We start from the raw sequence: 26,977 nt of genomic DNA, 5'->3' as shown, positions 1-26,977 counted from the left end.
ATAGACAATTCTATCGAGCAAAGTCAAAGAAAAAAAAAAAATTGAAAATATTATGTATCTTTTTTAAGCACTGAAACATAGACTGTTAAATATCAACATTAAATAACAATTTTTAATTTGTTTACTATTAAAAAATTTGTAAAATAATAACATAAATAAATAAATTACAATTTACTTATTTTAATTTTATATTATTTTAATTTATATTAAACAAAAATAAAAAAATTGCATAATATATAAAATATGATATCGTAGTGAAAAATAATAATATTAATATTTAAAAAGCAGTCAATATATGGAAAAAAAATTTTTTCATGCATTGTATATATATATGAAGATTATTTCAATCGAAAATTCCTAATAATAAAATTATTATTGTAGGATAAAAAAATTAAAGTAATAATAATTTATACAAATCATTATCGAAAAACAATTATATATGATACAAAATAATATGTTAATTTTGACATTTCGAGATATTTCGAGATATTTTATATTAAAAACAAATTTAACTAATATTTTGAAAATGTTTCATTGCTAAGATATAATAATATATAATATAATATATAATAATAATGCATAAAAATATTTATATCACGTTTAATAAAATTGATTTTATTATATTTATATTATTATGTCACATTGATGAATATTTCTATAGTTAATAATTAAGAATTCTAATAATCTATTACAATGCTTAAATAATAATGCCATATAAAAAATAATTCGAGAACAAACTAAAATTACTACAGAAAAACGAAAAATAATTTTCAAATTGTATAAGAAACACAAAAATTATATAAATATAGAAAAATGGGTGATAAAAATAAATTTTCTATTTAATTAGAAAAGAAAATAATTATTTAATAAACGATCAATGTGAAAAAAATAAAAAATTAAACAATCGAGAAAATAAAATGTAATGTGAAATAAAATGCACTTCTAAAAATACATATTTCAATTAATTACAATATATATTAATTAATTCAATTAACAACACTATGTTTCATATAAATTGAAACATGTAAAAGAATATTAAAGATTATTATAAAGATTATTTTTATTTTTATAATAAAATACCGAAGAGGAAATCATCAAAATTATATAAATAAAACAATAAAATAACAAAAAAGATTTAGAAATGAAGATATTATAATCTAAAAAAATCAAATATTATATTCTTTCAAGATAAAAAAAAAATTTTTTTTAAATCAAACAAGAAATTAAATTTGAAAAATTCAAAATTAACTATCAAATTGAAGATGATTGGATTTCCAGATACATAATAATTTATAGAACAAGCAGTTATTAAGAGATTATGAATACAATAAGATTGAATATATAATATAAAATATAAATATTTTATATAAAAATCTACAAGTATATGCGAAGGTAATCAGATATAATTCGTATTGGAAAATTTATTAATTTATTTTATAAAATTAGAAATAATGAATATTATTATGGTTAATAAAATATTTTTAATTCGATTATTGAAAAAATTAGAAAATTTCGAAATATAATAAAATTAAAAATATATTAATTAATTTAAAAATTGATAATACAGCACGATAATTGGCATTTTTTTATAAATTTTAGAATATATTGAAAATAAAAAATTATTATTATATGTTAAATGTTAAAAAAATATTTAATAAAAACATAGAAATTAATTTAAAAAATATTATAAGTAGTATTTTACACATAATATGAATAAATTATTATATAATAATATGCATATTGTATAACAATATATGTACATTTGTTTAAAATTAAAAGAACATTAAATTTTCGATCTTTGAATTATTGAAGATTCGTATAAAAAAAAAGAAAAAAAAAATTGTACGAAATTTTGTTTTGATTTATTTTGAAGTATGAAGTTTCTACTTTATTGAACTTTTCTTTTTCGAAAATCGCTTTTTGTTGTGGAACTTAGTGAAAAACTAAAACTGTTTTTTTTTTTTTTCATAAATTTAAATGATTTTATAGAAAATACAAAATTTTTGAAGGAATTTCTTTTAAAATAAATTTACAAAAGAAAGGTCTCTTAATGACCATTTAAAATTTAATATAATGTAATTTAATAATGTATGATTTTATTGAACTTGAAACAATTCTATTTAAAATTCTAACATAATAATATTCATTATTTACATAAATAAAATAGTTGTTATTAGTATATTCTTTAACATGCACTCATTTTCCAAAGCCCAAAAAAAAAAAAATTAATTATTAACTTTATGTCTATAATAGATATAAACAAATTAATAGATTTGAAATAATAAATTATATTACATATCAAACAATTATAAGTTTATATATAATAAATAAATAATATATAATAAAAAGTTGATATAAAAAAATATTTAAATGTCAATAATATTTTTTAAAGATATAATAACAATTATATAGAAACATTACAATCTAATAATACATTCAAATGATTTATAAATAAAAATTTACATAAAAGTATAGAATACTTTAGCCAAAGAAAAAAAAAAAGAATATTTAAGAATATTTTTTTATATTATGTGTAATATCAAACCCATAGTTTCATAAATCTAAGTAAGAAAAAGAAAATATATTTTCTTTATTTCCAAAATAGAATCAAACTATATCTAATGATCACTTATATAGAAATTATAAAAAATAATTTCAATGTACTTATTCAATGTGAAATTTTAATCATAAATCTTTCATTGTTCACTATTATATGGTAAATGTTACAAAATACTGTTACTTTATTTGAAACGGATTTTAATTATCTAAGAGACAATTATAGATCTGCCTTTTTTATAGATTATAGATTATAGAAAACCAGAAAAATATACAAGATTTTCTTCAACTTTGTTAATTGTAATATTCTAGTTTAATAATCATAAACATTATTGAAATTAAATATTAAATTCATTCGACATAAAAATATTTAAATTATGTTATATATTTACTTATATATTTATGTTTAACATAATATTATTATAATTAATGTTATTTCGTAATCAACCAAAAGTTTAAAATCTACCACATAGTTTCATACAATAATTTAACCAATAAATGCTAGCAAAACTTAATAGAGAAAATAGTAGAAGAAATATGATCTTATCTTCAAATAATATCTAATGTATATATATATATATATATATTTAAGACAAATAATATATACGTATAGTATACAGAATTATGTATGTAAATTACATTAATGAAATATTTAATTTAAAAAAAAATTAAAATTTATTTTACTTTTATTTATTGATTTAAAAAATAAAATAGTTTAAAAATAAAAATAAATTATTAAAATAAAACAAAAATAAACTATTAGGTATTAAACTAATAAACTAAATTAAACTATTAATATATATATATATATATATATATATATATATATAAATAATATTGATAAATGTGATTAATATTGATAAATTATATAAAAATGTGAATAATATTTTAATATTATTTATATTTCTTAAAAAAAATAAGTGTAATGAAAAAACTTACCGTAAATGATAATATAACTTGATATCAATAAAATAAATATTGATGAAAAATATCGTTGATTTCAATGTATTGATAAATGCAGATCTTAATATAAAATAAGATCAAAATATAAAATATTTCTGAAATAATATCGATAAAATTACTCTTGAGTAATCTACTTACAAGAAGAATACTTCGAAATATCTGTAATATAGAAAATTATCGATGTATTTAAATTATATGATCGCAAGACCGGTAACTTGACATTCGCAACATAAACGAATTTGATTGGTTGATTTTGAAAAATTCAATATATTCATAAAAACAAGCATGGATATTGGTTATATCTCAGGTAAGGTTATATAACATTGCGTGATGGTGAATAATGGAAGGGAGTATTCCCCTTCTCTAGACTGTCTCAGCTCGAGCATTATTAGTTCTACACATGATAGAGTAACTGCGGAACGTGTACGACTTGTTTGATTTTTACTTAATTTAATTCTTTGTAATAAATAGTAGATAAAATAATATTACATTAAAGTAATTACAATGTACATATTAAAATCGAAATAATTACAAAAAATCAATAAAGCGGTATATTTAATTAATCATAGAATAAAAGGTAAGTCAAGAAACTCTACATTTATCATTATAATATAATATTAATATTATAAAAAATATTAAAAAAGTATACATATATATGTGTATATATATATATTTTTGAAAAAAATAATTTATTGAATTTACTGAATGAATAATTAATTGAAATTTTGTATATATATTTTTAACATTGACAAAATAATATCATCTTTTATTTGTAAAATATTTTATTTTTAATAAATAATTTTATTTTTATGATAAATTAAGTTTCTTTTATATTTTTTTTTTATTATTAATCTGCTATATTATTGATCTTTTTAATATTTAAAAATAAAATAATTATTTATAATTTTATCATAATAAATAAATTTTATATTATAAATTATATTCCAATATGAAAAATAATGAAAAATAATGAAAAATAAATTATAGTAAAGTTAATTTTTATTTTTAAATATAAATTATTTTATATAAATGAAATAAATTACTTTTTAATAAAAGTGAATTAATTAATATTATTAGATATTAATTAATTTTAAGATTAAAATTAACTCATGAATAAAATTCATTACAAACAAATAAATTTAAAGTTTTATATATTTAAAAATTGAGTGTAAAATTTTATACATATAAAATTAAATGTAAAATTATATTAATTTAAAAAAAATAATTTTTAATTTTATAATAACTTTTTCGTTTTTTAAACTTTTATTGATTGTATAAAAAAAATATAATTTTACAATTTTAATTACAAATTAAAATATTAATTTATATTAATTTTATATCAATCAAAATGGATTTTTAGAATTCAATAATAGCATTTAATAAAATTTTATATTATTATGATACTAATTTAATAATTTAAGATAATTAAAATATCTTTTAAAAAATATATGTAAATTTTTTATTATTAACATTTTAATACTTTTGAAAATATTAATTCAATACACAATATATATAATAAATAAATTATTGTTGAGAATATCAGAATATTTTCATTTTTAAATAATTATATATATTATGATAATGTGTTATCCCACATTAAATCTTTTCCAATAAAAATAATGGAATAAAAATCCAATTTTATATAATCCATTTATTCAATTTTTTAAATTGTTGTAAAAATATTGAAATATATAAAAAAATATTTAAATATTTTGTTTTATTTATAATTTGAATAAAATATAATTTTATTTTATTTTTTATCTAAATTATTATATTACTATTGTATTTTAATTATTATTTTTTTTATTTCATAGTTATCTTAAGTTTTATATTTTTGAATAATATTTTATATTATTATTCAAAAATATAATATTATTTCTTTATTTTTCATGTTAACAAAATATTTGCTTCTATTAGCAGTAATTGTAAATCATAATAAATTTTATAAAATATTGAATATAATAAGTTTAAGATTTCTTATTTGAAAATATAATCAAACCCAAATAATATCAAAACAAATTATATTTATTATAATATTATAGATAAAAGTTAGAAATTCCATATCAATTTTTAAAGAAATTATTAAATTAAATTCAATATTATGATTATTATTTAATTTTTTATTTAGAATTTTTTATAAAATATATATTTTTCCTATAATATTAATTTGTCATTAATAATAATTCTATTCTACATACATATAAATTAATTATTTTAAGTATAATAAACCTTTGAATAATATAAGATTTAAAATACAGACTAATCTTGCAGTTGAAAATATATGTATATATTTTTTAATTGCTCAAGGATTTGGCTACATATATTTGTTGTATTACAGTATACAAAACAAGATTATTAATGAATAATAGATATTATTCTATTTTTATAAGAAATTAAGATAGGAAAGGAAATTTTATTAAAGATTGGATGAAAAAAAATCAATAAGAAAAAACCATTTAATTTTTATAATATATTTATGATTAAAAGAATATTATATTTTAATTTTTTCAGCTAATTATATTGAAAGGTATGTAAACTAGAAAGATATTCAAATAAAAATTATAGAATATTAAGGGAAATAAATCATATCATTTATTTAATTTGGTCTTGAAAAAATATATTAAGTAATTTCTAATTTTTTAATTGAAATCTATTTTTTTTTTGTATATTATTGTATATGATATGGAAACTAATATTGTATAATTATAATATTGTGTAATAATTTGATAATTACATATTATAATTATTTGATATCGCAGACGCGAATGAAAATCATCAAAATCGATGATTTTTGTAACCGTCATCTCTTATTTCAAATATTTGTAAAATATTATCACATTGAATTCTGTTTATATGTATACATACATATAATATATTTATGTCAATCTCAAATATAGTCACCGCTTTGTTCTTCGTTTCGGGATTTGTTTACATTCAGCAGTCATTAATTCCTTTGTCTTTCTGCGTTATATTTCGCTAATTTAAGTACTTATATAGTTTCTATTAAAATTCCATGCATATTTATATTCATATTTATATTCACAAGAAAATTTTACTTTAATGATCATGTTTATGAAGTAATAGTTATAATCATATATAGAAGAAGATATATTGATGATTGTAAAATATGTTATAAAGAATAAAATTTAAAAATTTTTTTTTGAATATATATATATCTTCTATTTAACCTTAGTTTTCAAAATATTTGTAAATTATTTTTGCTATTACTACATTGAATTTTACTTATATGTATCTATAATATGTGTGTCAACATGCGACTATATTTATCCACTTATAGTATATTTATATATTCGTTACTACATTATACATAAATACATTATATATAATGTATAATACGTTCGTGAAATTCATTTGAAGAGTCAATTCTAGAAGTCAATAAATATAAAAATTGTTATATAAAAATTGACAAAAATATTAAAATTTACTTATTAAATTGTAAATAATTTGATTTTATATTAGATAAAACGAAGTAGAAACTTATAAGAATAATATGATGAAAATAGAATTTCTTTTACTTTATTTTATTATTTTACTTACTTTATTTATATTTTTGGTAGAAAATAGTCATCTATATATAGATCGTTAAAATTTAGATATCAATAAATTTATAAATTTTATAAATTTTAATATTTATAAATTTATAAATCTTTCGTTATCTATCGATTGTCTCTGCATTAGTCTATTTCGATAGTAAAACATAAATCTACGTATTGTATTGTCATTATAAAAAAGTTGTAAAAAGAGACGTTTATTATTTTTTTCGTGATTTCGATCGATTATAATTTTTTAAGATTTATAGAGATATAATTTTTTAAATTTTTGAAAATAAATGTCATATTATAAGATAGTATAAAGAAAATTTAAATACTTTTTGCGACTAATTGTATATAAACTATAAAATTGTTAATGTATATAATCATATAAATTGTAAAATTTACTGTGTCATTGATCATTAATATTTTTTCTCAATCATTAACTTGTAACTAAAATAAAATCAACAAATCAAATTTTAGAAATTATTTTAGATGTATATTAATTACTATTATATATATATATATATATATATATATATATTAATTATGCAAATCTTTAAAATTAGAAAATTTGAATTCTACTCTCTCAAAATTCTCGAGCATCCTAAAAACTAGAATATTTACTACTACTAAAATATCCGAAAAAAAAGTAGTTTAGTGATTATATAAAAAATGTTTACGTAAAGCTGTAGTAGTAACAAAAAACAAATGCTCTATGTCGACTCGCTAATGAATTGTAGCTTTCTTTCGTATACATTTTGAGTAAAACAATTATTTAAATTTTTATTTATTAATTATTAATTAATCAAGTTTGATTTAAATTAAATTTAGAATATCTAAATATTGTTCTCATTTTATTAACTGTTAATTATTTTACAATATATATTAATTATTTATCGCAATTTCCTTTTTTTTAAATTCAATAAGTATGTATCTTTATACGTGAAATTATTGCTGTGCTATCTTACTGTCCCTGAGGCAGTTGCTTAGCGACGAATATCTTTTGTTTATAACGACTTCGGGCGTATATTGATTCGCGTCAGTACTTCTTCAGCTACGCGTGATGTTAAGAATGTTACTTTTTTTCTATAAAAGTATAAATTAAAATATATAGTATAAATAAAAATATTATTTATTAGTATATAAAGTATGGCTGTAATATATATATATATACAAAATTACACTAAAAATATTTTAAATAAAAAATATGATATTTATATATTTAAATTATATAAATTTGTTTAAATGAATATAAATATTTTTGATTATTAATAATATATGAATATTTAATATATATATGAATATATAATATAATAACTAATATACATGATTACCGATAATAATGAATATATAATAAAATTTTGGTGAACTTTTATTGGTACGTATTAATACATACAAATGTTCTATATTTATTATTTGTTATTTTACGATTAAAAATATTATGATTAAAAATAATTTTAATAAACTATTATAACTTGAACTTGATAAAAAGTTTATCGAATTCTAATTGGGATATTAAATGTTTAATATTTCATATTCAAAAATTGCATTTCGTTTTATAATTAATTAAATTAATTCCTTTGAATATTGATATATTAATTTTGAACAATATTTAAATGTGATAAATTTCATAATCAAATAATTGGCATAATAATTGGCAACGATGTTCCCAAAGTGAATAATAAACATATTATATTTTTTAAGAATTTATTTTCGAGAATCGATTTTGTAAATTTATCGAATAATATTAAGATATTCATCTTTATGCAATTCTATTAATTTTATTTTTTTTTCTGCTATTTCGGAAAATAAATTTTTAAAAAAGAGTAAAATTATATCAATTTCAAAAAAATTCAATAAAAATACGATAGATATTTTTAGTTTTCATAATTCTTTAAATTTTTCATCAAAATCATTCAAAAGATTTTTTAATTTTTTGATAATTATCCATAGCTTCAGAACTAAATTTTCAAATTGCATTTGTTAACACTTGTATGGACTTTTTTGAATCAATTTTTTATGAATTTATTTTTTATACATTAACTTCGATATCATAACATTGATAATGTTGAATTATGTATGCATTATTTTATATATATATGTATATAATGTGCTTCAATCAATTATTCAGAATCTAGAGAATAAATATATATTTTTAAATTATATAAATAGATATGTATTTTCAGATTTTAACATAAAAATGTTCCGATCTAAAGAGATTCATCAATAGTTATGTTTTTTTATCAAACATAATGAATATAATAATGGGAATTTTTTTTATCAAAATTAAATAATATGTTGGATGTTCTCTTTTTTTTTAATACAATTGTTTTTTCTTAACACAATTTTCGTCATAATTATTTTTTGTTCATAATGAATTCTATATTTTATTTCTATTTTAGACGAATTTATTATTATTATTTTTTTAATATGTATTATTTTTATTATTCGATTCTCTCCAGCAAGAATTTAGAATTTATACATAAGAATTGTTATACAACAAAATATATATCTTTTGAATGATATTTCAATGATAATTTCGAATAATTTTATATTAAATTATTGTTATTATATTATATTATTATTATTATAAAATATTATTAATATATTGTATTATACATTTTAATTGATGATTTTTATTAAATTATTATTTCAAATTATTATCAGAATATAAATAAATTATTATTAGAATTATTTGCATATAAGTAATTTAAAACATTTTTTATTTATCTTTTATAGAGTGACATTGCTGTATGATTATGGTTATTGCAAATATATATAGTATTCCAAATAAATATTGGCAACCATCATTTGTAGCATTTAAGATGATGTAAGTATATAATAATTACTATTTTTATTTTTCCTTCTATGTATTTTAATGTATTCTATGTATTTTAAGTATCATAATATTATGCATCTATAATAGTCGAAGAGTTAAAAGTTAATTAAAAGTTAATTGGTTTTCTTTAATTTTTCTTTTATTTTTGAAATATTAATTTTTGTACCAGAAATTACCAGAAGTTATTTTATATTCTACTATTTCTTTATTAAAATAATTAATATTATTTGATCAATGTTAATTTGATATATTTGATTTAAAAATATTAAATATAATTTTAAATAATTACAAGAAGTTAAATATAATTTATCAATTCGTTTTGAAACTGAATTACAATATTTATTAAATTAAATTATTTATTTATAAAAAATGTTTTTTATCAACAGATGATAAATTAATTTCAATCAATAATAACTAGAATAATTAGATAACAAAAAATAGTAATGAAATTAGAATAAATATAATATACTAAACTAACAATTAAAAATGAATATGATATATTTTTCATAAGTTTCATTATTTTAATTAAATTTAAAATCATAAATCTCAGGACTCATTCAATATTTAATATTGGTTTATTTTGAAATTAAAACTAAAAATAACATGATTATATTTCTTAAAAAATTTTTTGACTTGCAAATTTCATGAAAAAATTTGCTAAATAAGAATTTGTTATGAAATAAAAATAATTTTTTAATATTAAAAATTTTTGTAGAGAAATGTTAGAAAAAATTGCTAATTCTTCTAAATTTAAAAAAAAAAGCAACAAATAATTTTCAAAATAAAAATTAAGTAATGCAAGATGTTATTATAAAACGAAAATCGATAAAAATTGCAAAATTCAAAGTTTCATATTTCTTACATTTAAACAAATTTATAGAACTTAGATCTTTCTAATTTTATTAATTTATGTTATATATATCTAAAAAATGTGATATAAATAAATAAAATAATATTGAAATAAGAATTTCATATAAAATGATCCAAATAGAATCATATATGATTTGTCATTGATAATTGATTGGTTATTGACATATTTGACGATATTTTTTTTATCATTTATTGTTATTCGTTTTCATTTTGTTATGTATTTTCTTCCCATGTCAGTGTGGATAACATAAAAGCAAAAATTTGAATTTCTATAATTAAGAATAGTTAGTCCTAAACTATTTATGAAAGCATTTATTGTCTCCTATGATATAAAATAGTAACATTATAATATTTTCTATTTTCTTAATATTTATATATATTTATATTATATTATATATATTATACATATTTATATATATTATATAATATTTAATATTATATTAATAATTTTTTCTGTTTTATAGCATGGGTAAAATAGTGATTAAACTATATTGGAAGCATATATCATTTATATGAGGAAGAAATTTTTTTTGAACAATATGGGAATAATATTTCATAAAATTCTCTTAAATTTTATGATATAAGGTATCTAATTTTGTTATTTTATATATTTACATTATATCATACTTTAGTTTTTCATTTTTTATAAAAATAGGCATTACAGTGTTCAAAAGAAAATTATAGATTATGAATTTGACATAATAAGGTAACACATTTTTTTTGAAATTATAAAAATTATTTGATGATCATAAAAGATAATATAGCATAAAGTTTCATTATTAAAATTGTCATATTTGCAAATTAAATATATATCATCCTATATATTCTATATATGTGTATGTAGAATATTTTCAATTTATTGAACTTCAAATCAATAATATAAATTATCTTAAAATATTAAACAGAATGTAATAGAGTATAAAAATTGGCATGAAACAGTAACATAATTTCAATACAACAATAATATTAGTGTGAATTAAATATATATATATAAAATTTAAATAAGGGAGGATATGAAGTAATTTCAAAAATAACTATTTAAAACTCTTATATTAAGATAATTAAAATAGTTATAGAGAACTTTTATCCTCAATAACTAAATTGAAATTTCCAATTAATATCAATTTCGGTTATTGTTTTTTTCTGATTTTTGTTTTTGTTTTGATATTGATTTTGAAATTTTGTTGACATTCTAATGATAGTAATGACAAATGAGATCACTTCATTTATAGCTTTAGATCAAAATCCTTTGATTTTAATTCCAAAAAAATTCCTCTTAACTTTATTAATTTAAATAATATTGCTATTTTTCCAATTCTCTATAGTATTAATTTATGTCACATTGTAAATTTATGTGTAACATTCTCATTCTTTAATTATAACATTCTCATTCTTCAATTATTATAATATTAATAATTAAAATATTTTGTTTTAGGTCGATTTGGCAATAGTATAATATTTTTGAGTGGATTATATATATATGTTGAATATTATATTATCAATTACGAGATTTATTTAAAATTATTCTTTTTTTTCTAATGGTATGTAAATTATGCTAAATGAATGAATGTTAAATTAAGATTGAATGATAAATACTTATTTATGATTAAGAATATTCAGTTATACGCTTAACACTTTGTTAATTTATAATGAGTTAATTTGATTTTTTTAGATAATGATTTTATTGAAATTGCAAAAAATAATATATCTATTTCTGGAGAATTCATAATGATCTGAAACATACTGGTAAGTTTAATACAAACATTTTTATGTTTTTCTAATACATATTATTTAATATACATTACAGTATAGTTTTATCTATACACATATATATATATATTATATTACACATTATCTATTATATATTATAGTATATAAAGAATGTTGAAATATGTATTCTGTATTTAAAAAACTTTTGAAAAATTGATTTTAGAATCGAAATAAAATTATAGAAATATTGAATAAGAATTTTTCAAGTTATGAGATTTCATTTTATATTATAAATGTTTGTATAAAGGAAATGATTCAATTATTAATATATTAAACTGATTGAATACAGAGAATTCATTAATATATATAGGATATTATATTCGTGGAAGAACAATTTTTTAAAAAGTCGATTCTAAATCAAAACAAAGACATAAATTGATATATCAAAATGTTAATTGGGATTTATAATTATTAAATTATAAGCATATAAGTTAAATTTACAGTAGCTTGGTTTACTTTAGATAAAGCGAGACAGAAATAAAATGAGGCAGCGTGTAACAGAAAGCTATCTCATTCTATTTTGTTTAACTTTAAGCTTATATTGCTTATAACTTAAAAAATAAATCTTTAAAAATATTTTTAAATTTATAAAAAAATATATAATTTTTGAGTTAAGAAAGTAGATTTTAGATGCTAAAATGATGAAAAGTATCCATATATACTTATTTAAAAATAAGGCACAGAATAGATTTTCATATAAAATCTAATATAATTTTTTAAAGAATGTAAATCTTTCTTTAATTCTTCTATAAAATATAATAAAAATATAATTATTATTTATGTAAAATTTTAAAATTGCTATGTAATTTAGCAATGAATGTATTATGTAATTTGTTATTTAAAAAAATTTATTTCCAGAATTGATTTCATTGTACATAATTATATATTTTATATATTTAAGTTCATAAATGAATAATGATTGTATAATCTACTTATTTGATAAAATTTAGAAGTAAATCGAAACTCTAACATAAAATTTCGGATTAAAAATTATTAATGTTTTATTTACTATTGTACATATAAAAATAATTATTTTAGTTATTCTCATATATACAAAAAAATCACTAATAATAATTTAATCAAGTTGAATTTTATAGATCAGAATTTAAAACAAAATCAGCTAACTTTATCTCTATTTCACTTGCATTTAATGTTTTTTATATTGGATTACAAAAATTACAAAAATTACAAAAATGCGATTTTTTATTATTAAAATGATTAAATTTTTTGATTTCATTTGGTTTCGATAATTCAATATTTCGCTGACATTTTTATCAATCATGAAAAAAAAAACTATCACGAATGAAAAGATATAATAAAAAATTATAGTAAAAAATGATAAATTCATGATATCAAAGTTTTTTTTTTAGAAATATAATAACAGAAATATAATAAATATATTAAAAAAAAATTATAAGCATTTGATTTTTCTCTAAATGATTTTATGTATAAGTGAATTTTAAATGTTGAATATCGAATTACATTGATTCCAAGATGATTGTGAAATCGTTTTATTAAAATATTATTATTATATTATATTTTAAATTAGAGCACAAATTAGATATCTTTTTTCCCCGCAATTTTTTTTAATTAAAAAATCTTCATTCTTCGTTTCGTAAAGCACATAAATATTTATGAATATGGACAATATTCTTCTTTATTCAATAAATAGCTATTAAGTATACATGATATTTATATCAATGATTAAAATTGATAATGTTTAAAAATCATCAAAAATTTTTCACGCAACTACGTGAATAAAGCTGAATTTCTATTTGACATATTGTATTTTGTAACTCGCGCTATTTTCCTCCCTTATATTCTATTCTTCTAAATATTTTTCTTACTTATTTTCTAAATCACACTTGTTTTAAACTAAACTTTTATATATCAGGAATCTCTTATTCCAATTTTTTTTCTTTCTATGAAAGTGGAAAGTATGAAATTCTTAATTTTGATAGGTTAAATATTAACTAAAAGTTTTTATTAATTCTTCGTTCTCAAGAACAATAATTAATGATACATGTATTAATCAAGATGTATTTTTGAAGTTTCTAATTGAAATTTATAAGTTTAATATTATTTAGTTTCTATTAACTAATTTATAACAGATATTTAAAAAATGAATATTTTGTTATTGAAAATTGAGCATATATAGGTATTAATATATTCGTGAAAGATCGATTCTAAAGAATAAAAGAAAAAATTGATATACGAAAATATTTAATATCCAGTATTTAAGTTATAAGCAATTGAAGTTTACATTAGATAAAGTGAGAATGTTATTACTCTGATTCCATTATATGTTCTTGCATTTTATTTTTACTTCGCTGTATTTGATGTGAATTTAAGTTTTTTATATAACTTAATATATAAACAACTGATATTTTTGTATTTGTTTTGGCTTTATAAAAATCTTCCATAAATGCTTATTAATATTCTATATATTTCAGAATAGTCATACCTATTAGCATAAAGCCAGTTTACCAATAGAATTCATTTCTTTTTGTGTTTAGATGCAGCCAACTTTTAATAGAAATCTTTTGATTTTTAATAAATGATTTTACTACTGATGTTATTTAATCTTTGAATTTTTTATCTGAATTTAGTGCTAGATTATTATTAAAAGCACAATAATTAACAGAAAAATTAGAATCTTCATTTACACATCCATCTTGTGGAATTTTAAAAATGTAACTTACAGAACATTACTCTATATTGTAGTGTTAGATTCATATTTATATTAAATATCAATTATCATTCAAACATGTTACAACAACAAATATGTTAACTAATATAGATAATTGAATATTTATATATAACTAAATATTTATTATAATTAAATATATGGAATATATAATATATAACTTATTTATCCTATTATGCATACAATAACTTATGATTAAAAAATTATCTATTCTATCTAAACTACAGATATTAAGAATTAATATAGTAATTTTTAATTAATATTTTTAACATCAAATACACTGAATTAGTACTAAAAATTACAATAATTAAATGAAATATATAATAGAATAAAAAAAAAGTTACTTCATTAAGTTACTAGCCTAATATTATTTTTAATATTTTATTCTCGTTAAATTTTATAATAAATATTTAAATAAATGTTTCATTTTTTTCTATTCAATAAAATAAAATAATTTTATTTGTTTCTCTTCATAGCAACAAATTTTTCGATTATAGAATGTCTCTATCATTAATTATTGTCTCGTATACTAAATTCTTTAGCATTATATAGAAAAATAGAAATATAATCATTCTTATTGATTCATTGATTCGTTAATTGTTAAATTTTTCTCATTTTTTTCTAAAAATTCTTCTGATATTATCTCAAAAATGTGTAATGCCTCATTAAATATTAAGCTTTATATTATATTTGAATTAACTTTTGAGGAGAGGAATATCAATTCTTTTTGTAAAAATGTGGATAAGCACGTTATACGCGTTGATATAAAATAATGAATAATAAAAAATATAATCCTATTAACTTATTGTTCATTATATCCAGTTAAATCGCATATCGATATGTTTTTGAAAATTTCTATCCATTATAACTTTTTGTTAAATGTAGGAAAACAATGTGTATTAAATATTCTTCTTTCGCCTGAATTGCAATCGTGGAGCCGTGACGAAAAAAAGATAGAAAAACGATGTGACATATATCTAATATGAGCATGAGTTTGATGTTGTATATTTCCATTCATTGCTATCATAATTGTTTCCTATAATACTGAATGTCCTAATCGCTTTGACTTTTTCGATAAAGATAGATGTGTAAATAATGCAACTTTTGGTTATCTTAATTATAATTCACCAAATTTATTTTTGAATAATTTCATTTATTGAAATTACACAGGTCGGCTGATAACACATAAGTTGATGAATTGTTGACTTTAAATAAAGACTGTATTTCAATTAATTAATTTCAATTGATGGTGATTCTCATGATTTTTCTGATTGTATGAAAAATTTGTAGTATTTTTTCGCGCTTTCTATTTTATAGATAGCAGATCCGGTTTAAATAATGCATATTAGTTGTAATGCACAATTATTAATTACATGGATTATAAAATTCCTTTTCAAGCTTGATGTCTTTGCAAGAAGACAAATTAGAATATTTTTTGTTTTTGTATCTTTATTCTTTCATTTTCTTATCTATTGTTCTCTCTGTGTTAATTTGTAAAATGCAAGCAATTTATATTAATATTTATTTGCGTATTTCAAATCTGAATCGATGTTGTTATGAGGTCGTTTTTTATTTTTTGTAGATTTGTAAAATTATATCATATAATAATTTTGCTTATATCTCTTTACAATCTAGTTTTCCATATTTCCGTATCAAGTATTTCATTTCCAAAACAAAAGAGCAATGACCAATTACAATTTTACATTTAGCGATCTTAAAATTGTTATATATACAATAATTGCTCTATCTATTTGCATGCGACAGAACTAATTTTTATACAAAATTTGTTATTGTCTCATTTTTAATAATAAATGGATTAATTTAGATCAATATTGAGATCATTATCAATCTCAACAGATTTCTATTACTAAACTTGATAAATCATCTTCGTATCATTCTAGATTTACCATTATCATTCATCACATTATAAATATTTTTTGTCATTTGCAATATTTCTTCTTTTCCAATATGAAAAAACATAATTGTTCGATAATATATCTCTCAAATACATATTCTTAAAATTAACTCAAGAAAATTTAAATTAATATTATCTTATATCTAAATATTTCTAAAATATACAAATACGAAATTTTAGAAGCTTTATTTATTAACCAATTCAAAATTTCTTTATGTTCATGACTAATCTGTTAATGTTAGTTCTTGAACTCGTTACCAATGAAAAATATATAATTCGTTTTCTTTTAAAATTTATTATATGAAAATATAATTAATTTCCTTTTTTTAATTATTATTTTCTTATTATACTGATATTTAGATTATTTTTTAATTTCTAAAGCATTTCCTATACGAAAGAAACTTTAGATTATCAAATGTATAAGTTTCTACATTCTTTTTCTTCGGGAAATATTTATATTAAAAAACATAACTTTTTAACTATTGAAGTCGATTTTTCTTAATCCGCTAATTAAATCAAGCCCGAGAATAGAATTTCTCCTAATTTCGATCATTTGATGTATCATTTGATTCATGGGGAGAATAATGGTTTATAGCCAAATAGATTTAGTTGGTAATGTAAGAAGTTAATATATTGTTTTTTGCATAATGTGATACAGGCATAACTAGTAGAGGCATAGTACACAAGTAAGGCATGAGATACAAAAGTAATATTTACTAATGGACTTATTTTTTATGACTGGTTTCGCCTCGGTATTGAGATTGGTTGCGTGCAGCCTAATCCACCGGACGATAGCTTCTTTTGAGATCGTTGATCTCAAACTCGAATTTTTGTGACGACACGATGCACGGTTTACAATGACTTACAACTGCCTGAGAAGTATTCGGTAGTGAGCTTTAGCCAGGAGGAAAGTCGCTCAGGTGGACTCTCTTCCTGGCTAATTGGGAGTGTCCCAATTATGAGTGGGGAAAATGTCGGTGCTGTAATTTGGACACCGACCTCACCCGATGTGCGATGTAGGTCCAAGGCGGGCGGGCAGGTGTTTAGATCCAGAACATTCGACGGTCGAGGCGAATGTTTTGGGTAACTTAAGTAAAAATGTCAGCTGTTTTTGCTCAGGCTTACCGACGCCTCACCGCGCGGTCGTGAGGGGACTCCCGACCGAAACTTTCTGGAATGTTCTGTTTACAGGTCGCGACGATGCTCGCGACCAATGACATAAGTAATTTTTCGGTAATTTTTATTTATTTTGATATATTGCCAGTTTGATTACTGATTGCTGATAAATATCATTGAAATCTGTCTCAAATATGTTTATTAAAGAAATATTAATTAGGAAATGAATAAAAGTTAATGTCGAAGAATCATTGGATGATAATGAACAGATGTTCAGTATAGTTTCGATTTCTATCACGAATATATCGAACTCTTTCGATATGAGTAAATTTTTTTTCTTTTCCCATCATTTCTTTAATGATTTATTGATTGTTTCTCATAGAAGAAAAAAAAAAGAAAAGAAAAGAAAAAAGAATGATTTGAAATTTCACGATATTTGCTTGGCGTTCTTGCACGAATATTAATATATCTTTTGTTGTTTTTGCAACATTTAATGCAATTTAATTTATCTCGTCTTTCATCTTAAAAATTGATGCTGTCTTTCGAATATATATTACGATTTTTTCGCACGATGAAGTATTTTAAAGCTGCGGTGAATACTTTGATGATCATATCGATAAGATGTAAATAGTAGTCCAATCGATTATAAAAGATATGTAAAAAGATCCAAGATTCATTACGTTGTTCATTACGTAGCTAATGATTACACAAGGATACTTGATCACTAATCCTTGTCGCATTTTTTTTAATTAATTATTTATTTTGTTGCCACCTGCATTATGGTTTTACAAATAAGTATGACATAAAATCAAATTCGTGATATTATGGCTATTTTTTTTAAAAATAGAAACAAATACTTATGAGCATTTTAATTGTATTTTGTGTGTCATGAAATATTTTCTTGTTGTTTGGCAACAAAAATCATGTATTCTTCGGTATTACATAAACTGATTATTCTTCTCATGGTATTCTTTTTCTTTTTGAATCAGAGATAATTCAATTATTTTTAGGTAATATTCAATTCTTTTTAATTTCATAATATTTTAATATCAATTGAAAAAATTTTCTTCTCTACATGATCTCAATTGCGCATGAACGATTCTCTATAATGAAAGTTACACGAATCTTGATTATAGTTAATCATGTGTCAAACATGTTACGTTTGTCGGTCGGTGGAACAGATTCACAATCTTGATATTTTCAGTATAATATTTGATTAGTTTGCTCATTTTATATCGATTCATTGATCTGCAATATCATGATGAATGCCAAATCGCTTGGAACGACTTGATGAATGAGTGAGACTAATTTATTTCTTTTGTCGGTAGCCGTAATTTTATTGTCAAGTTATCAGCGATGAATTTATTTACTGTCATATCTAATATTCATTTGCTGTTGTTGCGGATTGCTCTTTTGTTCACGATACAGTGCGTGTATGATGAAGTATCTATTAATTGTGAGGTTGAAATTGATTGTAGGATCAATTCGAATGACGATAAAAATAATATGATATAATTGCAAACAATTAAGGTATATATATGTCTTGTATCTCGATTATACTAACAGTTTCAAAAATTGGAAGAAAGAAAATATTATGCGATGAACGTTTTCTCATTTCTCTTATTGATTCTTGCTGTGTTTATCGATGTGTTAAACACGCGAAAATATTTAATATACATTTTCCTGTCATGTTCGATGTCTGTCTGCATAGACAATTATTTTAAAATTGCTTTGTAATGTTTTGAATTTGATTTGTTTATTGATTCTTTTTGTAATTTTAATAATATGCAAAAATCTAAATAGATCATTGATCTTAGATTTCCATAGTTGTCAAGATATATTTATTTGATAATGTATGTTTATTGATATGTTTATACAATATTTTCCAATTGGGAGTATTCTAATTCCAAGTGGGGCAAGCCAGTGTCCAATAATATTGCCGACAGCACCTGATTCATAAAATAGGGCAAGATCGGTGAATTCCACGCCCGGCAGACGTCTTCGATAACACGTACGCGTACGTCTATAGATTTAAACAGAGTTCCGTATTTTGGTATGTTCTGTTGATGGCCTTGACGGCGATGACAGTTTTTGTTTAGGTCTGCCAACGGCTTGTTACCGGGAAGGATCTTGACAGAGACTGTTTACTATCTGCGATAACGCTCGCAAACATATCGCCCGCCTTGAACCATTCGCGTTCAATGCCTTCACTGTTGCTGGGGGAAAATTCGCAGAGTTAGCTATTCGTAGTGTTTGAGTGGCGCTGGGTTGTCTGCGGGCAGGATGCAAACTTTGACCATTGATCTGATATGAGTGCCAGTGCTGGTTCGCATTGACACCACCCGTGTCACGCCATCTGGTCCTGGATGCATTTTCATGATGCGACCCAACCTCCATCGCAGCGGTGGCAAATTTTCTTCCTTGAGCACGACTAGATTGCCCACTCCAATGATCTGAGGTACTGAGTCCTTTCACTTGGATCGTTGTTGAAGTTGATGTAGATAGTCGTGCTGCCATCTTCTCCAGAATTGTTGCTGAATCGCCTGAAACAGCTGGAACCGAAACAGGCAATCATGATCGTCTCGGTTCTAATCATGACGACAGTGACGTTAGGATAGCGAACTCAGAGGAAATATCTAGGCATCAAAGGATTGAGATCTTTGGGATTCGAAGACATGGAATACAATGGCTATAGTTTAGACAAGATTTCCATTTTTATTTTCAAGATTGTCGATCGTTTTTATTACCTAATAATTTATCAAGAATTTATTACGATCAAATATGCAGTTTCATTGAGTCATGATTCGTTGATTTTTACTTATTAATTTTGGGATAATGTACCAAAAAACGATATTGCGTAATAATATTTCTATCAAACGCTTTCTGATCATCATTTAAACTTTTTCTATGATAGATGTAATACAAATTTTGATAGATTCCACTTGCGTGTAAATCATAGTACGAAGTTTTTTCTTGAATATTATTCTCGTTTCGATGCAATGGTCAAAATTCAGTAAATTGATTTTCGATGAATTTATCGATAATATATGGAATCGATGATAGTGAATTAATAACGAATAAAAACTGTCATCCATGCTCGAGAAAATATGTTTATTATAGATATTATTATATCGGTAATCTTCATTCATTCATTTCTTATATTTTTCGAGAGAGCTTGAATAAATTTCATCGAATTAATTTTTTAATGTAAATTTGCAATTTGACATGTTCTTTTGCGAAATTTCTTGAAATTCATATAATTGTTGCTTAAGTTTTAACTTAATTAACGAATGTTAATTGCGTGGATATTTAATTAGATATATGTTTACGGATTTTAATTTATATCGAAACGATTGGAATGAGATGGAGAGGAAATTTCATTGTAGAAGTTGATTGGCAATTTATAAATAATGAATCTATTTTTGGATTTCACGTTGTTTTTCTAAATTCTTTGTTGTTCTTGATACAGTTAGCTCCAGTTAATGATAGCATTTGCTTGTCTAATTCTTCACCATCTTGTCTCATTTTCATTTCTTCAAAGAATAAGATCTGTACATGAAACTACAGTTTGTTCATGCACTATATTCCATATTTATATATTTGGAAACACATTGAATGATACAATCGGCTATTATATCATCATTAATAGCGTGGATAATAAAATTCCTTTTCGATTTTGTAATTTTTAAAAATAACTCATAGGAAAAAATAACTGATTGGAAGATTTGTTTTTGTATAATGGCTATTAGATCATGACTGACTGGATTTGTTATATGAATTTTATACATTGAATTTGAACTGACAATTCGCTATTCTTCGAAATATTTAATATCTTTTAAATATTTTTTTTTTGTGATTCATCTAGAATGTATTTTTCTTGAAAGGCTGAATAGCATTTGTTATATAAAATTTAAAAATTCAATAATATCGTGAGTTTCTTCTGAATATAAAACTTCAAAGATACTTCTGTCTTTATATAACCTTAAAAATTACATTTTTAGAAAAAGTTTTGAATCTATGATACAAAATTATTTAAATCTTTTGGACACAAAAAAAAAAGATAAAATAATATTTTCTAAATATGGAAGGTGCTTGAAAAAATTAGCTTTCCTTTTAATGTCATAAATGAAATCAAACGAAATTTTTATTCCATCTATTGACATATGCTCTTCTCTATGAGTCACGTGTTACTAAAATTTCAAATGGATATCTTAATCGATATGATTGGATTTATTGTCGCAAGGTTTTTCGTTTTCAATTGAAAATGGCGCTAACTGCTTCACGTTCTGTTTGTAGATGCCTGATTCATTCTTAGTGATTTCTCTAATGATATTTAATTTTAGATTCTACTTCTTGATTCGTTTAAAATGCTATTTTTATTGCAGAAGATATTGTTTATCCTTTAGAATAAAAAAATTCTTTTTGCTTGGTCTTTTTTTTTAGTAAATTCAACTGATAAATATATTTTTCAATAAGGAAGATTTGCGGTTTATGTGAATTCTTTGTGTAATAGAGCATTCATCAATCTAATCTACATGATAAATTGATGTATAAAAATTTAATCGATCTTTTTGTTTGTGAAAAATTATTATTGTCTTTTAGGTCTATTTTCGGATTTTTTTTATCTTTCTTTTGAATCTTAATATATGTTCTTCATTGTTCATTTATTTCTTCACAGACATTTTTTTCAATCATCTTTAATTTTATAAATTTCATTAATAAGAATATAACATCAATAGAATATTTTTGCAACTATTATTAGAACATTTGCATCAATAAATATTAAACTTTTTTTTATGTTTTTATTTGTTTATATTATAGAACTCATATTCTCATTATTATTTTTTATATATTCTTCTTGCATAGTTTCAAAATATCACCATTCAGTTAAATTTTATCTTATTTTATCAAAATTATTTTTCTGTATCATCTAAAAATGCAATCTACTACTTTAAAAAAATAGAATAAAAATGTAACTTAATATACTTTAACAAGTCATATGAATCCATATTGCTTCTAATCATATTCAAAAAGATTTGCACAGAAGAACGCTGAATTTCCTTATTTAAAAATATATTGCTTCTATTTGTAAATACGTTAAATCAATATTGTAACAATGATAAATTATCATAAATGATCAACAAAATCTTTGTCGTCGTAATAATCTCTATGGATCTAATTTTTTAATTAGATTCTTCTTTTTGAATATCGATCGCCATCTTCAGCTATAATCAAATTATGCATAGAAAATTAGTTTGTATTTACATAGACGGTCGCTTCGAAAATCTAAAATTTCCATATTGTAGTCTATTTTCATATTTTCTTTCTTTAATTAATTTAAACAAATCATGGGATTTGGTTTTAGCTGGTCCAATTTTCGTTAATTATTATCATAATTTCTTATCTAAGGAATGATTTTCTAAGGATATCGTTTTCAAATCGTTCTGGGAAGAAAATGAATTTTAAATATTCAACTTCTTGGTTGAAAATATCCAAGTAAAAATGACTAGAAAAATATTATATAAATACTAGAAACTAAATCATATATACTAATAAATTATAACAATAATATTTACTAGTTAATCTTTTTTTTTTATATTCTTTAAGCGAGATCCATATAATTTTAAAAAAAAAAATTATCGAAACCAAATGATTATCCATTATTCTTTCAAATTTGGCTTTATCAATAGATGACTTTGTAATGTAATATGATTATGCCAATGTAATATGAAAATAATAATATTGAAAAAAAGAAATATCTCAATTGTATATCTGCACAACAATTGTAAAATTTGATTATGAAATCTTGCTTAATTTAAATTAATTTCCCCTTTTGTAAATGAAGAAATTACACTGCAATTGTGTAAAAATTTAGTTAATGGAAGAAATATGGGCAATTTGTAAACGCAACACTACTATAAAAACGCGATCATTTATCAACGCAATACTAATTCTTCAAATGAATTTAATATAAAATTTATTATTATTCTATAAATCTAAAAAGCTTTAAATATCACAATCATAAATCATATTACATTATAAAATAAATTCAAATTTATATTAAGAGAAAAAAAAACAACAAAAAAAATAGACTAATTCATTATTATTAATTCATTATTTTATAGTAAATATATTTATTACATACACAGAATACGTATATTTATTAAATTTAAAAAAATATATTAAATATATTAATTTCAAAATTAAAAAAAATATTTTTTAGTAAATATATACATTTATTATACAGGATATTCCAAAAATTTTGGAACATACGTAAATTGGAGATTTTTAAGGTAATTTTAAACATTTTCTTTGTGAAAAAAAGTTGTATATTTTTTTTTTGTTATTGAACTTTGTAAACGAGATATCAACAAAAAATATTGACCAATTACAAAGAATGTAGTTTAGTCGAGCCGCGATCTAGCATTACGTGCCGAAGATCGAGCATGAATAAATCCAACATATATATGTCGAAGAAATATGTATTGAATTAAAGTTTTTTTCGTGATATAATTTTATCAATAATTTTTTATCGATAAAATATCTATATTGATTTCATATTCAACATATTTTATGACATATATTATTTGGACTTGACATATACTGCTCGATCAGTGGCATATAGCCATAGCTAGTATCGCGAGTTGATTAGATTACGCTTTTGTTAATAACTCATTAATAAAGTCGCAACGAAAGTTTGCAAAGGAATATGTTGTTTGAAATTATCTCAAGAATCTCCAGTTTATGGATGTCCTAACATTTTTGAGACACCCTGTATATATATATATATATACACAATATTATATATTTAAAATAAATTCATTAAATATATTATTTTCGAAGTTACTATGTTGATTAAAGTAGATTTTTTCCCTAGCCTTTATTATATCAGTAATTCCAAGAAATGATTATTTTGGTAAATTATTTTTATTCCAATTTTATTGAATCAACTCGTATCGATTGCAATTGTATTATTATAAATATTGTGCGAACCAATCAGAGAAATAAAACATGTATAATATGCAATCATTATAATATACAATCATTATTTGCATTTTATTTTGTGCATACTTTTATCAACGGAGATATAAAAATGTATGCATTTATTAGTTTATATTTATTTTAATATATGTATACACAAATTAGTGTATATATATATAAATATTATACATCGCCGGCAGTACCTGATTCGCAATATGGACCAGTCGGTGAAGTTTCACGCTTGGCAGATGTCTTGTATACAAGCCGCGGATGATAATAAGCACGCGTTCGTCCTAGTAAATCTAAACAAAGAATTCCGTTTTTCCGAGAATTTTGGAATGCTATGAGTATAAGTCGAGTCATGCCTTATCGTTGGCCTTGACGGCGAATACAATTTTTTGTTTAGATCTACCAACAGCTTGTTGCCGTGAGAACGGAAAGGATTGACAGAGATCCTTCCCGAGCGATCGTCTGTCGATCCGCGAAAATGCTCGCGAACACTGACTAATTACATATATTTACATTAAGTTATTGACGCTTTTATTACAATATATATAATAGAGAAATTAACTTTGGTAATTTTGTATCATATTGTCTAATATTTTTTAATTTCTTTTATAGCATATTTATTTTTCTTAATTATCGCTCGTCACAATTTTTTTATTTTATATTATATGGTTATTATCTTTTCTATATTTTGATTTAGTATACATTTTTCTTTTATATATTTTTTAATAACACATATAATAATATTCGATTTGTAATATAATCAATTTTTGCATTTTCGTTATTGTTTCCTTTTTTCAATTGCATTTCTTCAAATTGGTAAATTAATATAAAAGTATAATAAAAATGTTCGCGTAACGTTAAATGAAAGTTAAAAATAAATAAATTTATATAATTTAATTCGAAGAATCTTCGAACATTGTAGATGAATGATTTTTAATGTGAACCATGTTTTGCAGATATCATTATTATATTCGTTTTTTTCCTAGATATATATTCTATATATATCATGTATTCTCAAAGTTAAATTTTTTTTTACATGCAAGCAAATAACAATATAGATTGAATATTATTAAGTTCATTGCAAAAATATCCTCTTCGTATAAATGCATTTTTTAGTCAAGTTTAAGAAAGCGAATGTTATACGATTTTTATTGCAAATCATTGTTTGTATCTCGCTCACTCTTATTTTCTGTGATTTCCTGTCAATCATTTCCACTTATTGATGTTTGTTCTCATTGTAATTGTACATTTTTTTTTCTTTTTCTGTCTTTTCTATCTTTCTGTATAATATGGACAAAATGAATTTGAAAACGAAAATTGCTGCAAATGGTAATCATTTATATATATTATAAGTAGACTAACTAATAAATATTAATGCATTTATATTTTACCAATCATAAACTAAATTTAATAAAATTTTTTGTGAATATTTCGAAAATTAAGACTGTATAGAATGATAAAATTAATGAGAAAAGCTATCTTCTAAATATTTATTGTGTTTACTTATTTTACTTTTATTTTCATTTTTACCTTTCTTTTTCTTTATATTTATATATTATTCTATAATCTTTGAATTTGCTTTTTTTTTATTATCTTTTATTAATTAATTATCGTTCTCAAAATTTCCATTAAAATTTTTCTTTCAATATCAGAATCGAAAAATTACAGTAGATTTCATGATTAATTTTAAAAAATTA

General features: G+C 20.9%; 1 long non-coding RNA gene across 1 annotated transcript in view; it reads left to right on the top strand.

Annotated features, from left to right (window-relative positions):
* The first annotated feature begins 3,848 nt into the window (after window positions 1–3,848).
* Window positions 3,849–26,977, top strand: part of LOC116415058 (uncharacterized) — a 92,558-nt gene continuing 69,429 nt past the window's right edge. Inside the window, exons 1-5 of the long non-coding RNA XR_015294264.1 lie at window positions 3,849–4,096; window positions 9,813–9,903; window positions 11,247–11,367; window positions 12,218–12,323; window positions 12,455–12,528. This is a non-coding gene — a long non-coding RNA (uncharacterized LOC116415058). The remainder of the gene's footprint in view (window positions 4,097–9,812; window positions 9,904–11,246; window positions 11,368–12,217; window positions 12,324–12,454; window positions 12,529–26,977) is intronic.

The sequence above is a fragment of the Apis florea genome, unplaced genomic scaffold, assembly GCF_048593485.1.
Source record: "Apis florea isolate Af1SG1 unplaced genomic scaffold, ASM4859348v1 contig_3696_pilon, whole genome shotgun sequence".
Classification (NCBI taxonomy): domain Eukaryota; kingdom Metazoa; phylum Arthropoda; class Insecta; order Hymenoptera; family Apidae; genus Apis; species Apis florea.
The sequence above is the reverse complement of the archived record's forward strand: the minus strand, read 5'-3'. Positions and strand labels throughout refer to the sequence as shown.